Source organism: Hemicordylus capensis, chromosome 3 (genome assembly GCF_027244095.1).
Source record: "Hemicordylus capensis ecotype Gifberg chromosome 3, rHemCap1.1.pri, whole genome shotgun sequence".
Classification (NCBI taxonomy): Eukaryota; Metazoa; Chordata; class Lepidosauria; order Squamata; family Cordylidae; genus Hemicordylus; species Hemicordylus capensis.
In genome coordinates this window covers 220,858,457-220,874,554 of record NC_069659.1, presented here as the reverse complement: position 1 = coordinate 220,874,554, position 16,098 = coordinate 220,858,457, and the positions used below count along the sequence as shown (strand labels likewise).

The 16,098-nt window shown below is 42.7% G+C and overlaps 1 protein-coding gene across 12 annotated transcripts in view; it reads right to left on the bottom strand.

The window, feature by feature from the left end:
- GRID1 (glutamate ionotropic receptor delta type subunit 1) overlaps positions 1-16,098 on the bottom strand; it is a 1,034,570-nt gene that overhangs the window by 931,099 nt on the left and 87,373 nt on the right. The window contains exon 1 of one of the 12 annotated variants that reach the window (XM_053305298.1): positions 7,421-7,439. The exons of the other annotated variants lie outside the window; for them this stretch is intronic. The gene's annotated coding sequence lies outside the window, so the exon portion shown is untranslated. Of the gene's footprint in view, positions 1-7,420; positions 7,440-16,098 lie in introns of those variants that run through there. 12 annotated transcript variants of the gene reach the window in all.

The following is a 16,098-nucleotide window of genomic DNA, read 5'->3' as shown; positions in this document are numbered from 1 at the left end:
TGTGTGGTCACAAGGTGCCTCCTGGTCCTCCTCGGGACTAGGGGGTAGGTACTGTGGAGGCTTCTGTGCACAGACTGCTTGCACTAATAGCTGCTCACTAAGCCTCAGAAAGGATGGCGATGCAGGCTTTCTTTTAGCTTTTTTAGGCTTTGATTGCTCCTTAGCCTATTCCTCCTTGTGTTTCTTTTTCTTTAAGGATTTTCTGCCTGACACAGGTTCCATTGCCGGTGTTCCCACCAGGGCGGATGAAGCAGGAAGCAACCCTGAAGGGGAAGCCAACCTAGGTTGGATCAGAAGTGCTGTATGGAGGCTCTGTGCCAAGTTTCCCCTGCTCTCCAATAGGGGGCCCTCCGAGAGGGAACCCTGAAGCATTTCCCCGGTATGGGAAAGAACCATGAGGAGGAAAATAGAACAACACTCAGGGGACACACACACACACACACACACACACACGGGTGGAGGGGGACACTTTTGGAATGCCAATTAACCGAGTTGGAAAGGAAAAAGAAATTAGTAGCAAAACAGTTTGGGCATGATCCGAATTATCATGGCTTCCTTCCCACCCTCGCACAATCTGGGAGGGAGCAAGAGAGGCTCTTATCTGTCAAAAACCCCCACTGAGCTCTCTGTGTGGAGTTGCTGCCGTGAGCAAAACAGGAAAGGAACTGGCGATTGGTGCCCTCTGGAGCAGGGAGCAAGAAAAGTCTAACTACTTCCTGTCTGCTGCAAACATGCCTACAACACAACCCACACATTGAGCATGGCCTACGATCTCTGGGGAAAACTCCCAAGTAAGGAAGACGTTAATAAAATCACACACCACATACTCCACCATGCGAAACAGTGACATCTCTGACTTGCCTGACTGTTTTATTTTATTTTTTTTGCTGATGGCTAAGTGGAGGAAAGTGCAGTTATGACAGTATGCAGCCAAAAGATGTTCTAAACCCTTGAGAAAACAGGGGCGGGGGAGTCTCTCTCAGAAAGAGCCACATCCTAGAGACCTGGCTGCCCTGCTTCACAAGGCTTAGCTTCCCTCCTACCACCTGCAGGGGCAAGGGTGACATTTTGGATCCTAAGTTTCATGGGAGCTGTAGTTCCTACCTCAGTCTGCTATCTGGCCCATGGAGCTAAAGACTGCTTTCTAGAGGCCTGGAATGTGAAGCCACCCTCCTGTCATTGTGTGTGCTTACACTGCAGCTCTTCGCCCTAGTATGGCCCAGCCCCAAAGCCAAAAAAATGGGAACTGCATTGCTTAAGTAACTTGAAAGACAACACTACATTTAAATCCTAAATAAGGAACCATTCCTTGAAATAGGGAATAGGTAGCAAGTCTAACATGGAGGTTGTGGGTGGAATAACTGGCACCATCTTATCCCAGTGATCTTCCTTCATCCATTATCCCAGCATTTTGACCATATATAAAAGGAAGCTACATCTGAACAGTAGAAGGCAATGGCGAATAGTTCCAACTTAGCCCCTCAAGTGTGCCTGACCCAGCAGCCTACCAAAAGAAGAAAGCAGTTGAGACATCCTCTTGCTTTCAATCTGTTCTACAAGAGCAGCCATGCTAGCCTGCTGCAGTAGATATCAAAGACACTATCTTAAGCATATTTACTTGAAAGCAAAATTTCAGTGAGAGGCCAGTAACAAGAGACAACTGCAATAAGAGCACCCAATATACACACTGCATGAACTAGGTCTTGTTTTGCCAATTTGGATTCTGATTATAGAGGCAGAAGCCAACATATTATTCCCAGTCACTTCACTGGATTGTTAATATTGCAGACTCCCAGCTCTTGAATATCTGCATACATTTATAATCATTCTGATTGCCTGACAAGTGATACAATCATGGATATGAATCGTCTTTAAATACACTTATTAGGAACATAGAAATCTGCCTTTTACCGAGTCAGACCATAGGTCCATCTAGCTCAGTATTGTCCACACAGACTGGGCTTCTCCAAGGTTGCAGGCAGAAATCTCTCTCCACCCTATTTTGGAGATACCAGGGAGGGAACTTGGAACCTTCTTCTCTTCCCAGAGTGCCTCCATCGCCTAAGGGGAATATCTTACAGTGTTCACACTCCTAGTCTCCGTTTCATATGCAAGCAGGGCAGACCCTGCTTAGCTATGGGGACAAGTCATGCTTGCTACCACAAGACCAGCTCTCAACCTCTCTATTCATTAAAAATAATGCATTTTTGTTAGTGGTATAGGAGCTAATAACGCTGCTTTCCACTTTCTCTATCTAAAACCTACTATATTTTATCATCTCATTAAATGTTTGTGGTCACTATGGATCCATAGGAGATTTAAACCTGGGACAGATAATGATAAGTAAAACTACACCCAATATTCTCCAACTTTGATCATCACTTTAAAATCAGCATATTCAATGTAGATGAACAAATTATCAAAATACATCATACATTTGTGCTGTTTATTAGCTGCTCAGTGCTCTTTTGTTCCAGTGACTGCTGCATCTTCCTGACACTATTTACCTTCACTGTCCTCAGTCTCATTTGCCCTAAATGCCAGTTAATCTTTCTGGCTGTGGCAGTCCTCAATTTTGTTTACTGGCACCTGTGATGTCATCGCATTAGGGTGCAATGGCATGATGTTGCCCACAAAATCAGGATCACCACAGCCAATCAGGTTAAATGGAAGAGAGGGCAATTAAGAAAAAGAAAATGGTGCCGAGAAAAAGGTGATTGAAATGAGGGATGGAAATCTGAGGTAAGGAGTCCCATCCATCTGCAAAATGGAAGGGTGCTGTATAAAGTAATTCAAGAGGACACAATGATGAAATGGAACATCAGCGTACAGAAACCAAAGTGGTATTTATATTCATATAAACAATTATAAAGTTTTTTAAAAATTCCTTAAGGCCTAGCAGAGTCAGGATGAACACTGTAATGTAGTAGAACGCTATCATTGATCCCACTTCTGTTCATTTGTCTACAACCCCATTGCCCAAACATTTTTAAATTATATTGTGTGCTATACACTACACTGCACAAACAAAATTCACTTCACAGCAGGCCTGTCTTTTCTTACTTTGCCAGAACAATCGACTGAAGTTCCCATGAACAACTAACACATCCAATAAATTAAATCTCCAACACACTGCCATTATATCAGTTATGTATTTAAAACTATTTTCATCTCCGGTATCTGATGAAACCTAATACATCCTTCCCACAATGATCCTTAAAAATTACTGAACGTTATTTTATCTTGGTGGCCTTCTATGTTCCTGGAGCACAATAGTATTATTTACTTCGTTAACCCAACTGACTTTCTCATGTAAAACATTAGGTAGGTAGGTAGGTAGGTAGGTAGGTAGGTAGGTAGGTATATATATTTATATAAATCAGTTGTTCTCCTCATTCATCAGACTTTGACACCAATCTAAACAAGAGTATATTGTGCAATCATAACTGTTGCCCATCTCACAGAAACTGCCTGCGGAAAAAAATCAGTTGACAGTTATTTTGTTTAATGTTAGCTTCATCTGGGATAGATCTCAACACTTCCTCCACCATGTGCATCATTCTCTGTAGACCCAGATAGACAGAATCCATTTTAAACAAACAAAACATCAAGTGCACCCTGTCATTTTGAGCGATTTACTAGCCTCAAGCCACCCCAGTGCATCATAACAACAAAAATCCTACACACACACACACACACACACACACGATGAGCATTTGTCTAGCAAAACTGTGAATGAGCAAAAAAAAAAAGATTTTCACAGTATGATGGACAATAGCGCTTTTCATCCAAGCATTTCAAAATGCCTTCGAAAGGTAAATGCTGTATTATTCTTCAGGACATCTCTGCTACATGGGAGAATCCCATGGGAGAACTAGTTCCTTTATCACTGGAGGAGCTGCATTGCAGAATGATATATAATGATTGACTGGAAAAGAAAACAGTTTTGAAGTTTCTTTTTTCCTCTTTTACAGATAAATCCTCTACATCTGCTCAATGAATGGGAGGTGGGGGGAATCAGATTCCTCAGCTCTGGCTGCTTCTTCCATCACACAAACTTTGCCATGACCGAGATCTTGAAAAATGGGAAGTGAGTCCCAGGAATGCCAGGTCACTCTGCAAGTGGCAAGAGGCTGCTATGGAATCCATTATGAAATTCACAACCAACCCTGGCAACAATCATGTTAATAACTTATTGTATTAAACACAATAAAAGCCATCTTGGCTAGATTCACAAGTTATTCTTTCTGTGCCTAGCTTCTTGTAAGAAGTGTTGCCAGAGCTGCAGAAATGCAGGTTTCCCACCAGTTGCTGAACAGGTTAAGTTAGTTAGTTATAAGTTTATTCGGTCATTGACCAGCAAACATTTACAATAAACCAGTACGTATTTTACAAATAATATAACAAAACCTGGCCATAACAGAAATAATATCAGTGTCCTCATTAGTTAAAAGATAATTTAAATAAAATTCATCAGACCGGCCAGGCAAATTGTCTAACATAGGAGATAAAAATCTTAAGTTAAGTTTATTCCTTTCATTCTTAAGTGACCTTAAGTAATGAATCACTGCCCATTGAGAATCAGCATTTTCCTAGAAATTTTTGCTTTTTCTGATTTTGCTTTTGCCCACATCACAGACACCAGGAAACTATTGCTTAAAATTAGTATTTGTGATTAGTTCGTTTAAATCTGCTGGTCAGGGGTAAGGGCAAGCCGAGTTTGGTCTCTAGGAACAAGGCACTCTCCTCTACCTCCCCACCTCACCAGCTGTTCCACTACTCTCACTCAAGGAAAGCCCTGGGACTGTACTGGAGATGGACAGACAGGCAGTCTGGTTCAGGACCATGGAAGTGAAGGTAAACTACCAGTAACTCTTTCCCTCCAGTGTGGCACTAATTCAGATGGGGGTGGGGGTGAGGGTGGGGGTGGGGGAGTTGCCACTCTCCCCAGGAAGGAAGCCTGTACTGGCAACAATAGAAACATTGCTCCTGAAGGAAGTAGCAGATGCAGGGGCCCAGATCAGGACCACAGTGGTGGTGGTGGTGGTTAAAGATTCGCTTGATTCTCGCTGCAGCTCTAATCTGTACTACCCTATGGCTGGTTTTTAAACCAAAACAAGAACAAGCATACAAGCATACAAGAGACAACTACAGATGTAACGTAATGTGTAGCTTGGCCCTAAGACCAAGGGGCAAGAAATGATGTGAATTAGTCACAGATGCATTTTTAACTTTCTTATACCTTTCTGCCTAAGCCTTTGTCCTGCTCTGCTTCTTAATTAAACTGCCTTTCCAAATGTTAAATGTCCCATCTATCTGAGATTATTCTGGAAAAGCTGGCCTGGCCACACTGCCCTCCTGCTGAGCCCTTCATGATCAATAAGAGCAATTACCTTGTGTGCACTTAAGGGCTCTGAGTGGACTGAGTAGAAAATAAAAAGATCGGTGATGGCAGCTAAAACCCAGTCTGAGACACTGATAGGCTCAGTTCCTATGTACTGGAAATGGTCACATCCAGAATCCAATTTAGACATTATTCAGATGTCTGCACAAACGTACATGTGTTTGCGTTCAAAATGACTGTACATTTTAGAACTGAACCTGGATACGGGCCCTTCATATGCATGATACAGATAGGAAGTGTACTTCTATACCAGCATGACATGTGAATGACTGTACCTGTGTACATGGTTCTCTTGTACGAGTGTTGAACATAACGTGTGAATGGGCCTCAGGTCTGTGCCTGAGCAAATACTCATCAGGATCTTAACTGGCTCTGTGGCAGGATCCATTTCCAGCTCTGCCAAAATAAAACTTTTCAGGGATTATCAGTTTGGTCCCTCTTATCTCTAATCATGGCTCATGTATTAGTTCCAGTTCTTCGGCTATCAGGGATCCCAGAAGTGTTTTTTTAAAAGCTGGGAGCTGGGATGCTTCAGGCTGACAAGTTATGAAGTATCTTGACTACTTTTCAGGAGCATGTTTACATCTGTTTATTGAATGAGTAAATAATAAATTTGTCTATCCCACTTCATATTGTTAAAATTAGTTTATCGCAATTGTATATACAATAGAATTTTTTAAAAGGAGATCTACAAAATAGTAATCAACCAAAGACAAAATTACAGAACTCTTATGGAATGCTTTTTGTATGATAAAGCTAATGAATACATTCTTTGCTCCAAAGAAAGAATGGAAGAATGCAACAAAGCATGTTTTTATTTATTATTGGAACAGCAGATATAATCCAATTCAAATAAAGATTTTACATCCTTAGCTACTTTTTTGTAATAACTGTACAAGTTTGGATATATTTCTTGTATTGTACTGCTTACATTATGCTGTTTAATTAACTATTAGCCTATGCACACTTACCTTGGAGGAAGCCTCACTGAACTCAGTAGGACCTATTTCTGAACAAGCAGTCTAGGACTGGCAGCTAAATTATATGCCTGCTCTATTTCAAAAGATGAGGGCAAGCTGGAAATGGGCCCAATGTTAAATTAAAAATTACATTTCACAGGGATCCAAACATTATTGAAAAGACACCATTCATTATGATTATTGAATGGTAATTAAACAAAACCTTACTTCGGGGCTCAGTCCCTCTACCTCAACGCTCTCTCTTTTCCCTCCCTGCCACACAGGAGCTCTCGTCAGCTTGGCACCCTCCATGGCTCTGCTCCCAAGGAACAGCAAGCAAAGCTCGACAGGTAGCCAATGGGCCCTAGAGAATGAGCTGAGCCTGCAACCTCTCCCTCTCCTTTTCCCATCACCCTTGACAAGGCAGCTGCATTTTTGGCCTGATCATCTCTCTGGAGTGGCTAAGCCTTCTCCAGCCAATCCTAGGAAAGCGCTCGTCTCCCTCTACCTCCACCTTTCTGGGGTCCATGTTAGGCATAGCAATGACAGATATACCAGCATAACATTATATTTAAAACCAAGCCTTTTTAAAGCCAAAAACAAAAAACACTTGCACACACAATTCTGCCAAATCACTGGTGATCAAAGATGACTAATTACCTAAGCCGAGCTCTGTCCCCATCTCCCCACTTTTCAGTCAGAGGATAAATCTTTAAGAGGCAGATTAAAAAATAGAACCAAGTGTCTGTTTTGCACCATTTTTGTCTATGAATAATTAATAACCACATTTTAAATTTATCAAAACCACACACCCCCTCAGCTGTAAGCTTTAAACATATGTTCTAGCAGTATGTTTTATTTAATTACATCTGTGGAACTAAATGTGTGTATCATTTGTTCTCCATTGTGGGGGTTTGGGCCAAATACAAATTGCTCCACAACCCTATTTGTTAGGAAAAAAATGACTTGGAAGCACAACACTTTCTAACTGCACAGGAAGGTATTTTTCAAACTTGGCATATACATTTAGCTTTACTCCGTGTATTTATGAACTAACCTCAATGAAGGAGATCCTGAGGGAGGAGGCCTTAACCTGAAACTTTTCTGGAACAAGGAACAGAATTTAAAATGGAGACCTACTGAAATTTACTTATTTCTAGAAAGGCAGCTTCGCAAAGCTTGCCTTCCCCCAGACAATAATTGTTTGCTAGGTGGGTTGCACGGAGCACGCTCCCACACAAGCACCGCTGCTTCATGCAGTGCAGAGCAGGGTGGATTGCTCCGAGGCCAGGACTCGTCCCGGCCTCCAGATATCCCTCAGTGCATTGAGTGCAGAGCACAGTACACTGAAGGATTCCCCCAGGGAAACGGGCAAAGAGGCACCTTTTAACGTGGTGATTCTCTTTATTTAGCAGGGGGAGATTACCTGGCCCTATCCACCCCCAGCCCAGTACCTCCAGTGACTGTTGCTGGTGTCTATCTTATGTTTCTTTTTAGATTGTGAGACCTTTGGGGACAGGGATCCATCTTATTTATTTATTATTTCTCTGTGTAAACCACCCCGAGCCATTTTTGGAAGGGCAGTATAGAAATCAAATCAAATACATACATACATACATAAATTTGTGCTCTAAGTGCCCGCCTCTGTGTCAGCGCAAGCTGCACGTAGCTCACGCTGACACATGATCCCAGCAGCCGGGTTAAGGGCGCGTTTGTGTCATTAACCTGGGCTAAGAGCCGGGTTTCAGCACAGGGCTTTGGCTGCCTAAGCCTCAGCTTGGTTGCTCATGAGAACAGCCTAAAAAAAAAATAATAGTATAGGCTCCCTATGCGTAGCAGGCTTGGAGAGTAATTAAAGTTATACCACCTCATTTCTCTTCTTCAAACTCCCCCCCCCCTGCCAACTCATTCTTGCTTTGAAACCTTTAGCTTAAACCAGGGCTGCTCAACTTCGGCCCTCCTGCAGATGTTGGCCTACAATTCCCATAATCCCTGGCTATTGGCCACTGTGGCTGGGAATTGTGGGAGTTGTAGTTCAAAAACAGCTGGGGGGCCTAAGTTGAGCAGGCCTGGCTTAAACCCTTCATCCTCATCTCCATCAGACACCAAGCCTAAATTGTTGTCAGTGCATTTGCCTTGCTACCTCTCCTTGACTTCATCTTCACCAGCCTGCCACAGGTTTGAAATTCTGGATATAAGTTGGGGGCAAGGGAGATCATCTTTCCCTTGCCTCTTTTGTCAAACACTAAGTACATTGCTTCTCTAAGGCTGGGCCCCTCTTCCCCTCACGGAGACCTGTAGAACCACGAGCTGGAGAAGGAGACTCCAGCGGGGGGGGGGGGGGGCGGACAACAGTTACTGTTGTAATGATTCACTATTTGTCTTGATTTTATGTGATTCACTATTTGTCTTGATTTTATGCACAGTGTTCTGACAGCCTTGTCAGCTGAAGAGCAGAGTAAAAATGTTCAATAAATAAATGCATAAGCATGAACAACACAGTTTGGAATTCTCTTCCCTCAGACACTTGCCAGAGCCTGGCTCTTTGTGCCTTTAGAAAGTGATGCAAGTTGCTTTTATTCAAACTAGCTCTGCTTATCATTATTATTACTAATGAAATACAGCAGACTGAAAAAAAAAAAAACAAGATAGTCCTGAATCCACTTTTATATGGATATAAGCTACTTCCGTCAAACAGCAACACACTTTGAGTAATGTAGTGGACTGCCTAGGAAATACACCATTTCTAGACAATAAACCATACACTGCAGTTACTGAACCAGATCTGCTACCTTTAGAAGACTGCAAGCAAGCCACACAGCTTTGCCAAAGCAATTTAACTGCCTGTACTAGTGGTGTGCACAGAACCACGCCTCTGTGGTTCGGCACTGAGGTGGTGGCTCTTTAAGGATGGGGCGGTGCACCTACCCCTCCTGCCGTTTCCCCCCCCCACTGGTGCTCCTTTTTTCAAGCAGTTTTTGGGGCGCCAGAGTATCTCCCTGCTGCCCCTGCCCCCGTTTTCAGCCGGAAGTGGCCAGAAGCACCGTGCGCACCCAGCCAACAAGCACCCACCCGCACATGTGCATGCGCAAATGTGCATGGTACTTCTGGCCAAAAACTGGGACAGGGGCAGCAGGGAGGTACTCTGCCACCCCCAAAACTACTTTTTAAAAGGAGCACAGTGGGGGGGGGAGCGGCAGGAGGGGTAAGTGCACTCCCCCAGCTTTAAGGAACCACCCCCCAGCACCAAACTGCTGAACTATGCCATGTTTCAACCAGTTCGGAGGCCTCTACAATGGCCTCCGGACCGGTTCGTGCACATCCCTAGCCTGTACTGTATTGCTAGAATGGACATGGCTTTTTCACTCTCTTATAACTAAAAGTCAGGATTTCCCCATCTTTTGGCCACTGTGCTGTGTTGCTTTCTCAACTACTCTGGATAAGAGGCTTATCCAGATCATGCTTTTAAAACTCAAGCCTGCCTGCCAAGTGAGGAGGAGGAGGAGGAGGAGGAGGACTACTTCATCAGTGCCCTGTTCCCCTCACTGTGCTCCAAGGCAATCAGAGTGGAAGTTTTAAATGACCAGTGGAAGCAGAACAATCCAAAAAAGCTTCCTAGAGCACCTTTCTTATAAGGCAAGGCTACAACACCTGGGGCTTTTTAGTTTAGAAAAAAGATGACTGCGGGGAGACATGATAGAGGTCTATAAAATCATGCATGGTGTGGAGAAAGTGGATAGAGAGAAATTCTTTTCCCTCACATAACACTCGAACCAGGGGTCATCCCATGAAATTGATTGCCAGGAAATCTAGGACCAACAGACAGAAGTACTTTTTCACACAACGCATAATCAACTTGTGGAATTATCTGCCACGAGATGTGGTGACAGCCAACAATCTGGATGGCTTTCAGAGGGGTTTGGATAACTTCATGGTCTATCAACAGCTACTAGTCTGAGGGATAAAGGCCACCTCCAGCCTCAAAGGCAGGATGCCTCTGAGTACCACTTGCTGGGGAGTAATGGCAGGAGAGAGGGCATGCCCTTGACTCCTGCCCGTGGCTTCCAGTGGCATCTGGTGGGCCACTGTGTGAAACAGGATGCTGGACTAGGTGGGCCTTGGGCCTGATCCAGCAGGGCTGTTCTTATGTAATATACAGGAAGTGCCTAGGATTCTAACCCCTCTCCCAAAATCTGCCAAGAGGGGCTTTACAGCATTTGAGGGAACAAATGAGGTGTCCAAGAACGATCTGAAATACCCAATGCACATATATTGTGAGCGTGAAGACTGGGAGTGAGCGGATTCCTATACAAAGAAATACAAGATGCCAAATCTTGGATAAATTACTTAGCACAAAGGGTTAGGCATGTTGTGAAGCTATAAGGCAGGCATCCCCAAACTGCGACCCTCCAGATGTTGCTGAACTACAACTCTAGCATCCCTAGACACAATTTTTTTGTGGCTGGTTATGCTGGAAGTTGTAGTTTAGCAACATCTAGAGGGACGCAGTTTGGGGATGCCTGCTATAAGGTTTTAAAGATATTTTCCCCAGACTGACAAGTGGCAGAACAAGAAACTGGTCTTCTATATGAAAACATGCAAGTCCTATTGAGCATGCTGCTCATCTCACCCACAGCAGTTTCATTTGTTTGTTGAAATATGTCTCATCAATCGCATGTAGTCTTTTGGCTACTAAGCAGCACATGTTTTTGGCAAGCTTTCATGGCATTGTGTGTGTGTGTGTGTGCGCGCGCGCGCGTGCGCCATACCCTCCTGCTGTCATAACAGCCCAGTCTTGACCCTGTTCACTCAAAAGTACCATTAACCGTAAAGGAATTTGCATCCAAGTCAGAATGATTAGAATTATATCCAGTCATAAAACTAAGATATGAAATATACAACCTAAGTCTTCTGGGGCTGTGCCTGTCAGTTCAGTTAAAGCCAGTGATGTAGTTGCAAATTCAGAAGTGCAGGTGATCTCCATGGCAGCCCCCACGGTGATGCCCATCCCAACAGCCAGGGAAGCCAAGAAGTACCAATGCTCTGTCCCTGCGTGTGTCCCCCTCCACTACACCCCTGGTTAAAGCTATACATGGCCCTCTATTAGGTCTCCAGTCTGAACTGCCTATCTGCTCTCAAGTAGTCAGGAGTCATTCATTATTAGAGGCCCTTTTTGGTGCCAACTACTCTGACACATTTAACATGCGTCTATAAGCATACTACAGGAAAAGCCACCCTATATAAATCATCATGGAAGTTTTCCAGGAGCATGTCTACTCTTTTTAATGATTTGTTCAGCATCTGCTAGCACAGTCAGGACTTACACAGGGCACTAAAATCCCATTCTTCAACAACTGGCGGTTTTCAGTAGCCTTTCTAGGGTCTAGGTGGGTGGTTCAAGGCTGTGAGCTGTCAAAGGCGACTTTGTAAGTTTAAGTGAAGTGTGAGCTGAATTGGGATCTTCCCTGCTCATAGCTCACCCCTAGGGGACAATTTATACAGTCAGCAGGATCAAGTGATAAGGCTTTTTTCTAGAGTCTACCATTTCATGCTACACCAGCTCTATTTGTCAAATGTTGACACAAAATGTTCAGTCTCTAAACAGACCAAGAAAATGTTTCTGTTATCTGCTAAGTCCTTCTGAGTTTTAAAGAATGTACGTTACAAAAGCAAAAGTCATTATGCCAACCATTCTTTCCACCTCTGACCGCAGATACCCTCACTGTGAAGAATAGAGTTCTTCGGAAAATATCTTATCTATAAAAATTGTTATGAAATTATCGAAAGGAACAGGAATCACCTCCCTCCCTACCCTAACATTATCCTCAACCTTTGATGATAGGTGCTAGAGTGCTTCATCTCATGCAGTTGCTGTAATTGATTCCTGACAGCATGCACGCCACATGCTGAGTTTTCAGTGGTCTGGACTTACTGTGTGCCACCTAATGCCAAAGAATGACAGTATTTTATAAAGGAAAGTAAATCTGTTATTAGAAACACCCACGGTTATGGATATTTTGGTATTTCCCAAACAAACTGTGGTGGCAAGACTCTACTGTATGCATGGGCCCAATTGGGTTACCTTCTGGAGCGATTATATTAGTAGGTAAGGAGGTAACTATAATGTATAAATATAGACTTCAGCAAAAATTTAAGGCTCAAATCCAAAGATATGTCAAGATCTACATTCACAGCAGAACTTTTAAAGTTGCAATCCTATTGGGAACCTAATTGGGAATTAATTACATTTAATTTTAAATAATTGACTTTGTCAGGAGTGAAGTGAGCTTCAACAAACAATACTTTAAAAATCAAGCTTTTGAAAAAAATCAATTCGTCTTTAAATCAAGCTTCATCTTACAGGAGAAAGTTCCAAAATGTAAGTTGCTGAACCCAATTTTTATATAATTAACATATACTGAACTTATCTGTTACGTAAAGCTGGTGTATTTTTTCAGCACATTTAATATAGATTTTAAGATGTCATTACACACTGTAATTATGTAATTACAAGTTTCAGCTGTGTGATGACATAATTAGATACAATTATGCAAACTCACCACTGTCAATTAAAACTACATTTTAAAAACCACACACCCAGGAAATTCACACAACAATAAGCATTTTAAATAAAAACGTACAGGCAATAAAGCTTACAGAACAGGGGAAAAAATAATTAAAATATTATCCATAGTAAGTATCATCATCAAAACCAGACACTACACCATCTCTTGGGCAGGGCTGTCCTTAGGGCATGGCAAGCAGGGCGACCACCCTGGGCTCCACTCTTTTAACCCCCTTTAGAATTAACTGGAAGGGGGTCCCGCCGCTGGCTGGTTTGCCATGGCCCCGTACCCTGCCAGGGCTCTCAAAGTCTTGCTCTTGGGGTCAAACTATACATAGTGTTAGATGTGTCATTGTATTTTCATCTTGTAAAAAAGCTGCAGGGAAGCCCAATCTGCATTTGGCTTGTGGTGAACATAGGAATATAGGAAGCTGCTATATAAAGAGTCAGACCATTGGTCCATCCAGCTCAGTATTGTCTTCACAGACTGGAAGCGGCTTCTCCAAGGTTGCAGGCAGGAATCTCTCTCAGCCCTATCTTGAAGATGCTGCCAAGGAGGGAACTTGGAACTTTCTGCTCTTCCCAAAGCCGCTTCATCCCCTGAGGGGAATATCTTGCAGTGCTCACACATCAAGTCTCCCATTCAGATGCAACCAGGGCAGACCCTGCTTAGCTAAGGGCACAAGTCATGCTTGCTACCACAAGACCAGAGTTACAGGATACAATGGGGAGTTTTACCCTTCCCCCTGTTGCCACCCAGCAAAAACTAGGTCTCCCCTAATATGTCCCAAGTTGGAAGCTGCTATTGGTGTCAATAACAGCTTCAGGACAGGAGATTTTCATTAGGTAAACAATGCTGGTGGGGAAAGAGTTAATCCTCCTCCCTGTGCCTCAGTCCTGAGCTTTCTGCTTCACCCCTCCCCTGCGGCTATTACAAAACAAGACATAAATGACACATTTTTAAATATGACACATCATATCCACTTAGTGTATCTTAGAGCATTATATGTAGCTAAGATATACCTTTTCATCATTTTAAAATTGATAGGCCATTTTTCCACTTTAAAAAGCCTTAAAAGAGGCTACAACTAAAAAATAAAATAAAATCGTAAGCTAAAAGCATTCGTGCATATTACATATTATAGCGTCTGTTAACTAAAGATGCTTACAGGACCGACCCTCTCGCCCCCCCCATAAGAATCTCTCTCCTAATGTCGGGGTTCTGATTTACCTGACCTTGTTTGATGAGCAGCACTGGCAGATTCCAAAAACACCATTCTTCTAATTTCCCCCTCAGACATTTCAGAGGCTATTGTGCATGGATATTTTAGAGCATGCTTAATTTTTTATTTTCTTTTTTCCTTCTCCCCCTGTATATTACCAATGTGCAAGCACTGCAAGCACTGATAAAACAGCATCCAAGAAGAATCTTGGTATGTTTGTCTGATAGACTGCTTGTGCAATTGCTCATCTGCCAGTGTGCTTGTACATGCAAGGTTTCATTAACAGGCATGATCAATGTACTCACATACATTAGTAAAATGTGCAAACAAATGGAAAAAAGAAAAGTATGGCAAAATGCAGGTGTGCCAGTTCCAAATGGCAGAAATTCTCCATGTTAAATTGAAAAGAAAGAAGAACAAGGAAACCCTTGGAGCAGAAGCTGAAGGCAACTGAGAAAACCCATTCAACCCTACTGTTAGTCGCTACATTCCAATGGCCTGACTGGATAGGTCAAGTGATGTGTCAGAAACAGACATCCTATCTACATCATCATCAATTTTATTACAGCTATTGGCCAGCAGAAATAGAAATAACAAACATATCCAATACAACAATACTAAAACACCATAAAACAAAATACCGTCATTCATTAAAAATTAGTTTTAAAAGCATAAACAGCTCCCACAGTTAAGCACTTAATTGAGACCTTAACCTAATGGCAGTATAAAAAAATTTTGCTACAATTTTTGTAATCTCAGAGCTTACATCCGTGAGACAGTAATATGCATTAAAACATTTGCACCTCCCAGGAAATTTGAGTAACAAAGGGGAAATAAATTCTTCTCTGGCATCCTGATACAAAGAACAATATAGCTGAACATGGGTGACAGTTACCATTTCACTGCCTGCAATTTGACATTATTTTCTGTCTACAGAAAATAATGTCAAATTGCAGGCAGTGAAATGGTTTTTAATTGATAAACCATGTTGTAAAATTAAGTTTAAACAAACATGGTTCCCCTCACCCACCCTAGAGCAACTCTCTCAGTTACCTAGATTTGGAGTCCACTATTTAAAGCACTTCATTTATAGCAAAGTGGCATGCTATTAACTGTAAGTCCCAAATCCTCAGTAGCAGCATTGTTTAGCCGTTAGCTCCTACTCCTGTCTAACGTATACACAGCAGATTATGACATGTTACATACTTATATCATTTTAAACAGGTTGCTGTCAGGCCAGTATCCTAGTCCAGAGATTTTCTGCTAGGGCCTCATGGGAGAATGTGGAGGCCTTGCAACTCACCTGCGTACTGCACCCTTGACTTGGGATCAGAGGATTCCTCTGGCCAGCTGAGACAATCTGTGTGAGGAGTTAGCTGAGCTTGAGCACCAACTAGCTGGTCATGAGAGGAGGAGGAAGATGGAAGGGCAGGACCAGGCCAAGGGTATGCTGAGTCCTGGCCACCAGGCTCCAGAACGGGAAGAAAGTGGCAAAGCCACAACATAGAATTCAGGGTTGTGCGGGGGGGGGGGGGGCGGTTTGCCTGATTCCAGGACAGATTCACTTGGATTGTATTTTATTTCCAGCCAACTTTGACAAGATTTACTTGGCTCAAGTAAGAGATCATGTTTCTTGGCTGTTTGCATATTATATATGGCACCTTAGCTAAAGCTTTGTGATAGAAGGGGGACATGTTAAAAGAGGCTGGAAATCCCTTTGTAGCCTATTGAAATCACTGTAACCTTATTCAACCTCCCCTCTGTTTGTTTGTTTGTTTGTTTGTTTGTTTGTTTATTAAAATATTTAATATACCACCCAATCCACAGATTCAGGGCAGACTACAAAGCATTTGAGATTAAAATAATAAATAAATTAAAGGGCAATCGCCTGGAGGAAAAAAATATCTTCAATAAGGCTGAAAGGGAGGAGGCAGACCGAATCGGGGG